Here is a 10,394-nt window from a genome sequence, read left to right as displayed (position 1 = left end):
ATGTGTAATTGTCATTGTACAAAAGAAAGGAAAAGAAAGTTCTCTAAAAGATATAACTGCATATATATTCAAGTATATAAGATAGATAACCATATTACTGAGTTTTGTTGGATTATTGAACAAAACTGTTTGCAGTCTCACTGTTTGAAAGTCCCCTCTATATGCTTTAATTTTGTAACTTCAACAACTATTTCTAAGATGACAATATGTAATTAGTGATTTCCTATTGTTTATTTTTTCTGAAATTCTGTATAACTTGTACCCTTTTTCTGTTTTTTTTTCTTTTTTCTCCTTAAATAAAATTTTAAAAAAGAATAATTGTCCAGAATACATGAAAATTATGAAATTGAAATGTCAGTATTTATAAATAAGGTTTTGTTAGAGTCCAACTGTATCTGTCCCTTCACCCCGTGTCTGTGGCTACTTTAGCAGTGTGACAACTGAAATGAGTAGTTGTGACAGTGACTTTGCAGGCTACACTGTCTGACATTTTTACCCTCCAGCCCTTGACAGGAGTTCACTGCCTTTCCAGAACAGCCGAGTGTGTGCCTAGATCTACCCCCTCAACTGGAGCACGTTTTTGCAAAAACCACGCAAAGTGATCTTTTTAATGGAAAAGTGACCCTTTAAAGAGGTTCATAGATTCTCACAAAGGTCTACGTAAATAGAAGGCTTTTCAACGAAATAAATAGATTTATACTTAAAATAGCGGCTTAGATCTAGAGAGATGAACCCATTGTCTTCCTGAGCTTTGGGGGACAGGATGGCTGGGAGCCAGCGTCACCCCAGGGGCTGCTCCTCTCCATCTTGCTTTTCACTGCTCATAATTCTCAGAGCCAAGGCCCACTGGTGTTCAGCCCTGGGTCCCAGCTCAGCGGAGGCGGTCTGTTTGAATTATGACCCAAGCCAGAAAGAGTGTTTCCCAGGGGTGGAGGACAAGGTGGTTACTTGGGTAGTCCCAGCGACGTGCCTGGGAAATCATCTGTCTGCTGGTAAATGGTTTCCATCCTGCAAGGAGGAGGGAGGGGACAGGCAAGGGCAGGAACCCGCAAGTGGGTTTCCTCCCCTTCTCCTCACCCCAATCCTGAGTTTATTGGCAAATGTGTGATTATAATCTTAGCCCCACCCCCACCCCCAAATGGACACTGTCTCCAAACTACGAAGTTGCCAGCACAAGGATTCCCAAGACGTCCCTCTTCCATCAGGAAAGCTGATGTCTAATCCAGTAATCTCCCTGGGCTCTCTGCAACTCTCAGTTTGCTCAGATTTGCCAGGGAAATTGTGTTGGTCTCACTAGGAAGGGGCTTGGAACTCTGTTTTTTCTCCTCACTTTGGATTGTCACTGCAGGAGGATGGGTGAGAATTCCCAGGGTGGAGGCAGCCTGTGGGCATCCTAGCAGTGCTCTGGATTTGGGGAGCCATGTAACAGTCACCCACCTTCTGCCTGTGAGGTGGGGAGAATTGGCCCAAAGCCACAGATGGTTACTCCGCCTGCCCCCAACCCCGCCTTGGCAGCGAGGATTTCCAGCTCTTTGTTCCTACAGTGGAATGGAGTATAGGTCGTGAAATACCTTTAGACCAAGAATCGCCACAATCTTTTCCTCAGGCGAGGAGACTTCAAACTTGCCCAGAGGCATACATTCAAAGCTGTTAGAATTGGAAGGGAGCCCTCATTTCACAGATGTGAACCAGCAGGACCAGATTGTTGAAGCCAGATCCTTGACCATCCCCAGCTAGGGGGCAGCATCATCACATTATGAGCTAGGGATCCTGACGTCATGACCAAAGCATTTCCCAGGAGGCCACGCTGCCTCCTTTCCCAGGCTGGCAGTGGTGGTGAGGATATGCATATGCGTAGAGTTAAGAAAGGTAACTGATGGGCAGAATCACACCATTAAAAAGAAGAGAGGGGAGTGCTGCCCTAGGCCAGCCAGATCATCTTGGATACATGCTCTGGACTTTTCTTTATGTTATGTGAAGCATGAAAACCTAGCTGGAAGACACCAGCCCGCAGACTCTGCTTTCAGGCTGATAACCTTGGGCCCCCACTGGCACGATGGCTTTTGTGGAGCTCACGTTATGCTCCTTGCTTCCCACCATTCCCTGCTGGCTTCTGCCATGTATGCTCATGAGCATGTTTGAAGGTGGGCATTGGAAGGGTCCTGGGCTTTCTGATGGATTGGTCATGGGTCTTTTAGGGAATCCTGGGTGGAGCAGTCACTGAGGTGTGACCCAAGGAGGAAATCAGGTTCCCTGAGCAGAAAACACTGCTTTTCCTCTGTACAGAGCATGGCCCTCCTGACCTCATTTCTCCAGTCCCCTGTGATGTTATGGGCATGGCAGGGCCCCCAAGCCTGCTGACTTGATGTGAGACAGAGAGCCATTCTAATCCTAAACTATGACAAAGCTTTATGCTATTTTTCTATGCTTAAGGGGGTGTTTCTTCCCTGAGGAAAGCCAATAATTATAGTTGCAGGAGCAGGCCCAGGATTGCAAGAGGAGCAGCCCAGCTCATCTCCCCAGCTGTCCTGTGGGGGATACATCTCTGTCCCGTGGAACTAGGCTGAATGAAGATCAAAAGATCAGAGCAGCCCAGGAGCAGGAGCAGGAACAGGGGAAATGGAGCCAGGATTGTGACTCACCTCCATGTTTTCCGTGGTGGGTGAGAATGTGCCAAAGGGCAAGCAAAAGCCTCATCCTGACAGACAGTGAGGTCCCAACTTGGCTCATGTCCCCAGGCAGCTTCTGCCCCAGGGGCTCTGCAGGGGATAAGCCGGTAGATTGAAGCTTATAGAAAGGGGCAGGAAAAATGTTCTGCAGATGCAAGAGGGCAGGGAGATGCAGGCCTGCCCAGAAAGGCTGCTGTGGAAAGAATCAGTCAGCAGAGAGATGGTCTCTGTACTGGTTTCCTGGAGCACTGCCATGGGGTGAGGGTGGGAGGGTGCAGAATGAGAGCGGGTGGCACCAGGTGGAAAAGGCTAGAGTCATCCAGAAGGTAGATGTGGCCAGGTACCTAAGTGACCACTTTCCATGGCCCTCAGAATTACCAGGCTACTGACCCCATGAAATGTGTGAGGAGGAAGCAGCAAAGCTTTGCAGCCAGTTTCAATACCAGCCACAGCTGGGCATGGTGGCACACACCTGTAATTCCTCAGGAGGCTAAAGCAGGAGGACCACTGCAACTTCGAGGCCAGCCTGGCTACAAAGTGAGTTCTAGGCCAGCCTGAACTGCATAGTGAAAACCTGTCTCAAATAGACACACATACACACAAAGACAACAACAGCAACAAAATACCAACCACAGCCGAAGCACAGGCAGACAAGCAGGCTCAAGGAATTGGAAGGAGGCCGGGAGGGAGGCAAGGGACAGGGCAACATCTTGGCCATGGCTTTCAGCAGCCACGAGCAGAGCCAGCAAATCACTCCCCCCATCTCCCACATCCCACAGGACCGACAGCCACGGAGCTCTTTCCAAAGGCCTCTGAGAACCTGTGAAACACACACAGTTTATTGGATCTGAAACACAAAGAGAAAAGAATAAACCTGAGTGTAAGGCATTTTAACTAAATATCTATAAAATATGTAATTACATCAACTTCATTCATTTCAAGTTCAGTGTTTCTAAATTCCCTGTTTGGAAGTGAAGGGGAGGCTTGACTTCCTCACCAGGTAAAATCTTCTGCGCACATGTAATGACAGCCCTGGGTAAGGGAGTACTTGTCGATAAGTCATTGCAAAGGCGAGGATAAGAACCCTTTTCATCTTTTCCGTGGTGAAAAACCATATATTTACTTGGAAATGTGACTGTTTTCTACTATATTAGACATGATGTGGAATGTGGATTCATCATTAGAGAAGACCCTGGGGCCTGGAATAGTCTTAAACCAGCCCTGGTCCTGCATCCAGGAATTGGGGTTCAGGCTGCATTGAACCAGATCTGGGGGGGGGGGCAGGGTGAGGGTGCTGTATCTGCAGCATAATGGGAATAGGTACACCCCAGAATGTTCACTTCTGAGTCTGTACAGCAATGCTTTCAGCCCTGAGGGACTGTTCAGAGGACTACATTCCTTCATTTAGGAACCCAGGGTCTTCCCACTGAGCTGCATTCCCATCCACTTTTTTTTTTTTTTTTTTTTTTTTTTGTGACAGTCTTGCTAAATCGCTGAATTACCCAGGGGCTGGACTCCAACTTGCAACCTTCCTGTCTCAGCCTCCTAGAATGCTAAGATTATAACCTGCACCACCATACCCCACTGGGATAAACTTTCAGATGGCAGAGGTAAAGTTCTCTGCCTTTCAGGGAAGCCCCTTTCAAGTGTGAGGAGCTGTGCAGTCTCCCTAGTGCTCATCCACCTATGGAGTGAACCTGCATGAGGGGCTGTAGTTCACTGCCCAGCGGGTGGCAAGTGGCCAGCAGCCTGGGTTCCAGGCCCTGGTGCTGGACCTCCACCCGGCCACACTCAGCAGCAGGAGGCTCCTGACTGCAGCTGGAACATCCACCACCCCTTCAGACACTCCAAGTCAGTGCCGATGGCTGGCTTCCCTTTTCAAGACGCTTTTTTATAGTTCTCCTTCCTGTGATGATTTCACTCTTACACTTGAAAAAGGGAAGAGGAGAAAACAGAGCTCTCCAGATACCTCTCTTCCCACCTCTCTCGGTCTTGAGTGCTGTTCCTCAGTTTCTATCATAACATCCCTCCCAGCCATGGCTGCTTCTCTCACTACCTGCCAGGCTTCTTTCTCGGAGGCAGCGAAGATGGCTGGCAGACACCCTCCGGCCCCGTCTCAGGCCATGCAGGGAGCATGAGGGCTGGCAGAGAATCTGCATAGATGAGGATAGCACTGAGCCCAATCGAGGCAGGATTCAGGCTCCCTCTCCTCACTCACCTCACCGGTTCAGGGCACTGATCTCAGCCCTGAGGTGGCCCAGTGGCCAGTGAGGAAGGGCATTTGTTGTCCCATGGGTGCTGCCTGCTCCTCTCCAGCTGGTGAGGTGATGAGTGACTCTTGTCTGGAGACCAGACCTGGCCCCTCTTCCCTAAGCAGCTCTCTTCCTCTCCTGCCTCCCTCCGTGCGGAGCACACAGTAATGGACTAACATCCAGGCAGCCAGCACTTTTCTGTTTGTGGAGAACACCGTCACATTGTATTGGGCGCTCACAGCAATGGGGAACAAGGCAGGGCGAGCTCACAGTTACCCTCTCGGAGCACAGAGGAATCAGCTGGAGGCTGACCTGACAAGGCTGTAGTCTGTGGCCCATGAGCAGATGAGCCAAGCTTGGCTCTTCCGACCCCCAGCCCTGTGGGGAGTGGGTCCTGACCCTGAAAAGCTGCAGGGAAGCACTGGTTCTCTCTAGCCAGGCCGGCCATCAGGCATCTTTGGAGCAGGGCTGCGCCTGCAGTCTGTAACCGTGACTAGCACCAGAATATCTGGCTCAGACAGTTTTCGGGGCGCTTATGTGCTGACATCGTGCGGAGTCATCGATTTTTAAACATAGTTTTGATCCAATTGCTACTGCCGCACTAAATCCCCACACCCGCGACTTGAGGAGGGGAGGTGTAATATGGGTCACAGTTTCAGAGATTTGAGTCCATGGCCAGCGGGCTCGAAAGCAGAAGCTTCAAGGCAAAGGGGAACTGTTCACCCCACAGAAACTAGGAAGCAGAAGAGGGGAAGAACACTGAAGAGGAAGGATCCAGAAGCCACAGTCTCCAGGGTCAGGCCCTCTGGCCACTCCTCCACCGACCCCCAGTAGCCCATCCAGCTACCAAGTCCTTTCCCATCACCCAGTCCCCCAGGAAACTCTTCATCCAGTCAAACTGATAATCAAGATTAACTGACACCAGCTGGACAGGTGCCCTATACCTATAATCCCAGCACTCGGGAGGCTGAGGCAGGAGGATCGTTGTGAGTTTGAGACCAACCTGAGCTACAAAGTGAGCTCAAGGCCAGCCTGAACTGCATAGCGAGACCCTGCCTCAAAAAGGCCAAAAAAACGAAAAGAAAAAAAAAAAAAAAAACAAACCTGACACTGAGAGAAAGATCATTTCATTTATGACAGCGTTCAGTAAATTCATTTATTGGTGTATTAACCAATTCAGTCCATATGTAAGTGTAGCAAGCACTTTGATCCAATTGCCACAAACTAAAAGTCACTGTAGCTAACCACCCAGTCCACTGAAATGTCAGTGTAATCCATCTGTCAGGTGATTAGTTCATTGATTTTTATCAAATTTACTATGGTACCTGTATCAGCTGGAACAGTAAATGTTTCAACATTTACTAAATGAATGTGACCTAAACAAAATACATAGAAATTAAAATTTTTCCTACACAAAGATCTACTTTTCTGGGGCAAAATACCACCCTTTAAACTATGTAAGATTATTTGGGCTATTTCTGGTTTCTTTCTTAACCTCTTTTGAATAGAAGGGTATATTTGCAAATTGAAAAACTAATTTTTTTCACAACTGTCAAAAGGCTTGAATAAATTATCCCTTTAGCAAGGCAGTGTGGAAGAAGGGCCGTGCCCCGGAGGCCACCTGGCAGGGGGCGTGACCCAGCGCTGCCACCTGCTGAAGGTGACATAGGTGATGCGTTTCAGCACAGGTACCTGTGGTGAGGGGGCATATTGTGGTGATAACAAGGCTGTTTTGGGGTAATAGGATTATAAGCTGCTTGCCTTGTAACTTTTCCATGTTGTTTTGTTTTGTTTTGATTTGGCATCGGGAATCCAATTGAGGACCTTGCACTTGTCTGGCAGGTGTTTATGCCATGAGCTATATCCCTGGGCTTCCATACGTTTTAAGACATCCTTTGCATAGTTTAGTTGTTGAGGATGTAAAAGGAGCTATCCCACATGGCTTCAGGATGTACTGTACTTTACTTCACCACAATAAACCCTTAAGACAGCATATTAGGTACAATTTAGCATCTGTAAACACCAAGTCACTTCTGCTTATATCATCTTTTTAGCATCATCATTGTTATGGATTAAAAACTAATGATAATGCCAGCTGAATTAAATCAGCATGGTGCTGAGCATAGATGTTCCACCTGAGGAAAGTTGCCAGCATAAATAGAAACGTGGAGAAAGAGAAGCAAGGCGTTGTGGGTTCTCCTAAGTGCTGCTGTTGAGCCGTTGGTTCTCCTGGAGGAGCTGATCATGTTGCCTTCCTCAGTGTGAGTTCAACCACTGTCATCAGAGGAGCTCTCAACCTTGTTGGTGAGAGTGGCTGTGGTTCACTTTGGGGGAGCTCTGGTCCTTACATTGAGCATCACTTACTGGCTCTAAAGGGGAAGGCGTGCGCTGCTTAATCTCCAGGAGAAACTCATCATACTGGCTTCCTGCATGTTCTTGACTGTGCTTGTCATCAGAGGAGCTCGGGGCCTCCGTGTCGCTGAGGATGGCTGTGGTGCTTTTTGGGATAGCCCTGGTCTTTGTTGAGCGTGACTTCTCGGCTCCAGGGTAGAACCCTCAACCTACTAGCACAGCTCCTTCACCCCATTAGCATAGACTTTCTAGCTTCTACCAGTGACCTTTGGGCCTTTCCAGCATAGATTGGTAAAAGAGACTGATGTGAGTCCTTCTCGTGGGCTCTAGACCTCCAGTTGAACTCATGAGAGACACTGTCATGAGCTCTGAGTCTTCATCTGGACTGACTCATGCAGGACACTGCTGTGGGACCCAGGCCCTTGGCTGAGTATTCTGGGTCTTTAGTGTTTCGGACAGATTTCCTGCACTTTCTTATGTTAACTCTGGGTGACCGTCATAAACAATATTGTAAGTCCTGATTCCAATTGTTGTCCGCACAACCCCTGACTACAATCGTTTTATCACCTTTTTATAAACAAAGAGTGTGAGACACTGAATGTGAAGTAACTTGTACAAATATCTTAGAAGTGTCTGGCTTTTGATCTCTCTGATCGTTAAGGTTCATGCTAATGTTTACTTCTAGTTCAGCCTGTGTCCTTCTCTGTTACACGAGTGTAATGTTTTATATCTCAAAATGTAGGAGGACGGAGTGATGTGATAGGGATGAAAGTCCACTGGGAATGATAAATCCTTCTACAAATGATCACGGTGCTCAGTAACAGGTACTGGAGTATGGTGGTGGTGGGGGGTGCGCCCCGGGCCCTGTGCTCCTCCATGGGCTTTGGCTGTGTCATATTCCTGTACTGTCTCCATGGCCCTGTGAGGCGGATGGCCATTACTATCTGCTATGGAGGACCAGGGAAGGCCACTGTCACACAGGTCACACAGCCTCACAGCATGGCGGGAATCCAGGTGGGAGGCTTTGCGCCGTAATGAGGCCTGAATCTTTTTGGCCAGCCTTCTCCCAGGCTTGCTTCTCGAGGCTGTGCTCCAGGGAATGGAAAACACCTACAAGAAGGTGACAGTCCACCTGGCTCTGTGGAAGATGGTAGGAGGGGGAGACAGGTCAGAGAGGAGAGGCGGGGTGTGACTCAGCCTTCTAGGGTACGTGCATATGGACCTCACGCTCACAGAGATGCAGGGGGCCACCTGGCACTCCCGGGACACTACTGCCACCTGCTGTTCACACGTTCTGCATACTGATCTCAAGGACATCTTCATTTTGTGGCTTGTGCAAAAGAATCTCAACCTTCGGTCACATTCTGCTTCAGGACGGGTCAACACTTAGCTGAGCTAGAAGGGTGTGATGATCGAGCCAAGATGTCCTCCTAGACCGAATGACCTCTGTGTGAGGCCTGCATGTCTTAGTCTCTTTCCCCACGTGTGAAATGAACACCACAGCAACAGTCTCTGCTTCACGCTAGTCTTTTAGATGAAATAAGGATTTTTTTTCCCCTCATCTACACTCTACCTTTCTATTAAAAAAATGTTAAATATGTAAAGGGCAAGTTATGATGGGGTACAATTTAGCATCTCTAAGTACCAAAAGTCACCTCTGCTTACATCATTTTTTGTAACTTTTAACAGTCTGTGTTTTTGTTTTTGTTTTTTCGAGACAGGGTCTCACTGTGCAGTTTTAGGCTGGCCTTCAGCTCACTTTGTAGCCCAGACTGGTCTCAAACTCACAACGATCCTCCTGCCTCAGCCTCCCGAGTGCTGGGATTACACGCATGTGTCATCACACCCAGCAACAATCTTCTTTTAATAAAGTGCTTCCCCTTTACATTTTGCCACTGATTTTATCAGTATTGTCTCTGTCATTTTATTTTGTATTTTATTAAAAGTATCTGAACCAAATGTGAAATAACGAAAAGGGTATCTGATTGTTTTTGTGCCACAACTTTCCTAATTATAATTGTGCCCGGGACTATCAGAGTATTTCCGGGGTTCTGATTGCCGAGTTTCACTCTTGGTTCTTTGAGGCAAATCCTTTCATGGGCAAGAAAGCTCAGGGGAAACTTTTCAAACTTAGGCCCAAGACATAAAGAATAACTCTTAAGATTTCTGCTATTGAACCAGTGTCCAAAGGTTGGCATATGCCATTATACAGTATCAAAAAATCACTTTCAGCACTGGGGAGGCCAAGGCAGGAGGATCACTGAATTCAAGGCCAGCCTGAACTTCAGAGTGAGACCCTGTGTTAAAAATATATATATAATCACATTCAGTGATTTCCTGGTATTCAAGAGGCCCTGGGTCCATCCCCCAAGCTGCCCATCCCGAATTACATTAATACTGTACCCCCATGTGTGTAGCTCTTTGAATATGACAAAATATCTGAGGATAGATAATAAAGGAAAAAAGGTTTATTGGCTCACACTTTCGTTGCGTGGTTGGCTGGCTCCTTTGCTTTAGGCTTGTTACAACACAGAAATATCATGGAAACTGAAGTTTTGGCATTACCACATCAGCATCATTCATTCATTCATTCATTGGCACCTGGGATCAAACTCACAGCCTCACACTTGCCAGGCAGGTGCTGTGCTGCTGAGCTAAATCCCCGGCCCTTCCTTTTCCATATTTATGTTGTTAGTGGCAAGTCAGCTTCAACCAAGGCCTTTAATTCTGTTTGACCTGTTTTGAATTTGTATTTGTGTGTTTAAATAAATATATCTTGTGGACTTCTGAGTTCACTAAGTTTGAATGCTGCTTGCACACATCCTACTATGGCATTATACATAAACTTGTAACTGTCATACAGCTAGAAAGGCAAAGCGTGTTAAATACATCAAGAACCATAAAATCAAAATAATACATTCCTGAGTCTGGGGCACTGTGAAGAATTCCTGACCCAAGAACCGGCAATCCATACTTGATCACAGCTGGAGCTGGGGCGGTGCTCCTGATTCTTCCGATGACCTTCTCATTGGTAGGGAACTCGCAATGGTATCTGTGACCATCTGCTAAGAAATTCTAGGTGCCCTGAAACATGGTCTTCATCCTGGGCCCCTCTGACAAA

At 47.5% G+C, this 10,394-nt stretch overlaps 1 long non-coding RNA gene across 1 annotated transcript; it reads left to right on the top strand.

The window, feature by feature from the left end:
• The first annotated feature begins 7,090 nt into the window (after window positions 1–7,090).
• Window positions 7,091–9,223, top strand: LOC134474794 (uncharacterized). Its single transcript, XR_010045640.1, has 3 exons — window positions 7,091–7,182; window positions 8,016–8,097; window positions 8,995–9,223. It is a non-coding gene; the product is annotated as an uncharacterized LOC134474794 (long non-coding RNA).
• The last annotated feature ends 1,171 nt before the right edge of the window (window positions 9,224–10,394 follow it).

Source organism: Cavia porcellus, unplaced genomic scaffold (genome assembly GCF_034190915.1).
Source record: "Cavia porcellus strain 051 isolate PalLab524CR breed Dunkin Hartley unplaced genomic scaffold, mCavPor4.1 scaffold_38, whole genome shotgun sequence".
In the NCBI taxonomy this organism is placed as follows: Eukaryota; Metazoa; Chordata; class Mammalia; order Rodentia; family Caviidae; genus Cavia; species Cavia porcellus.
The sequence above is the reverse complement of the archived record's forward strand: the minus strand, read 5'-3'. Positions and strand labels throughout refer to the sequence as shown.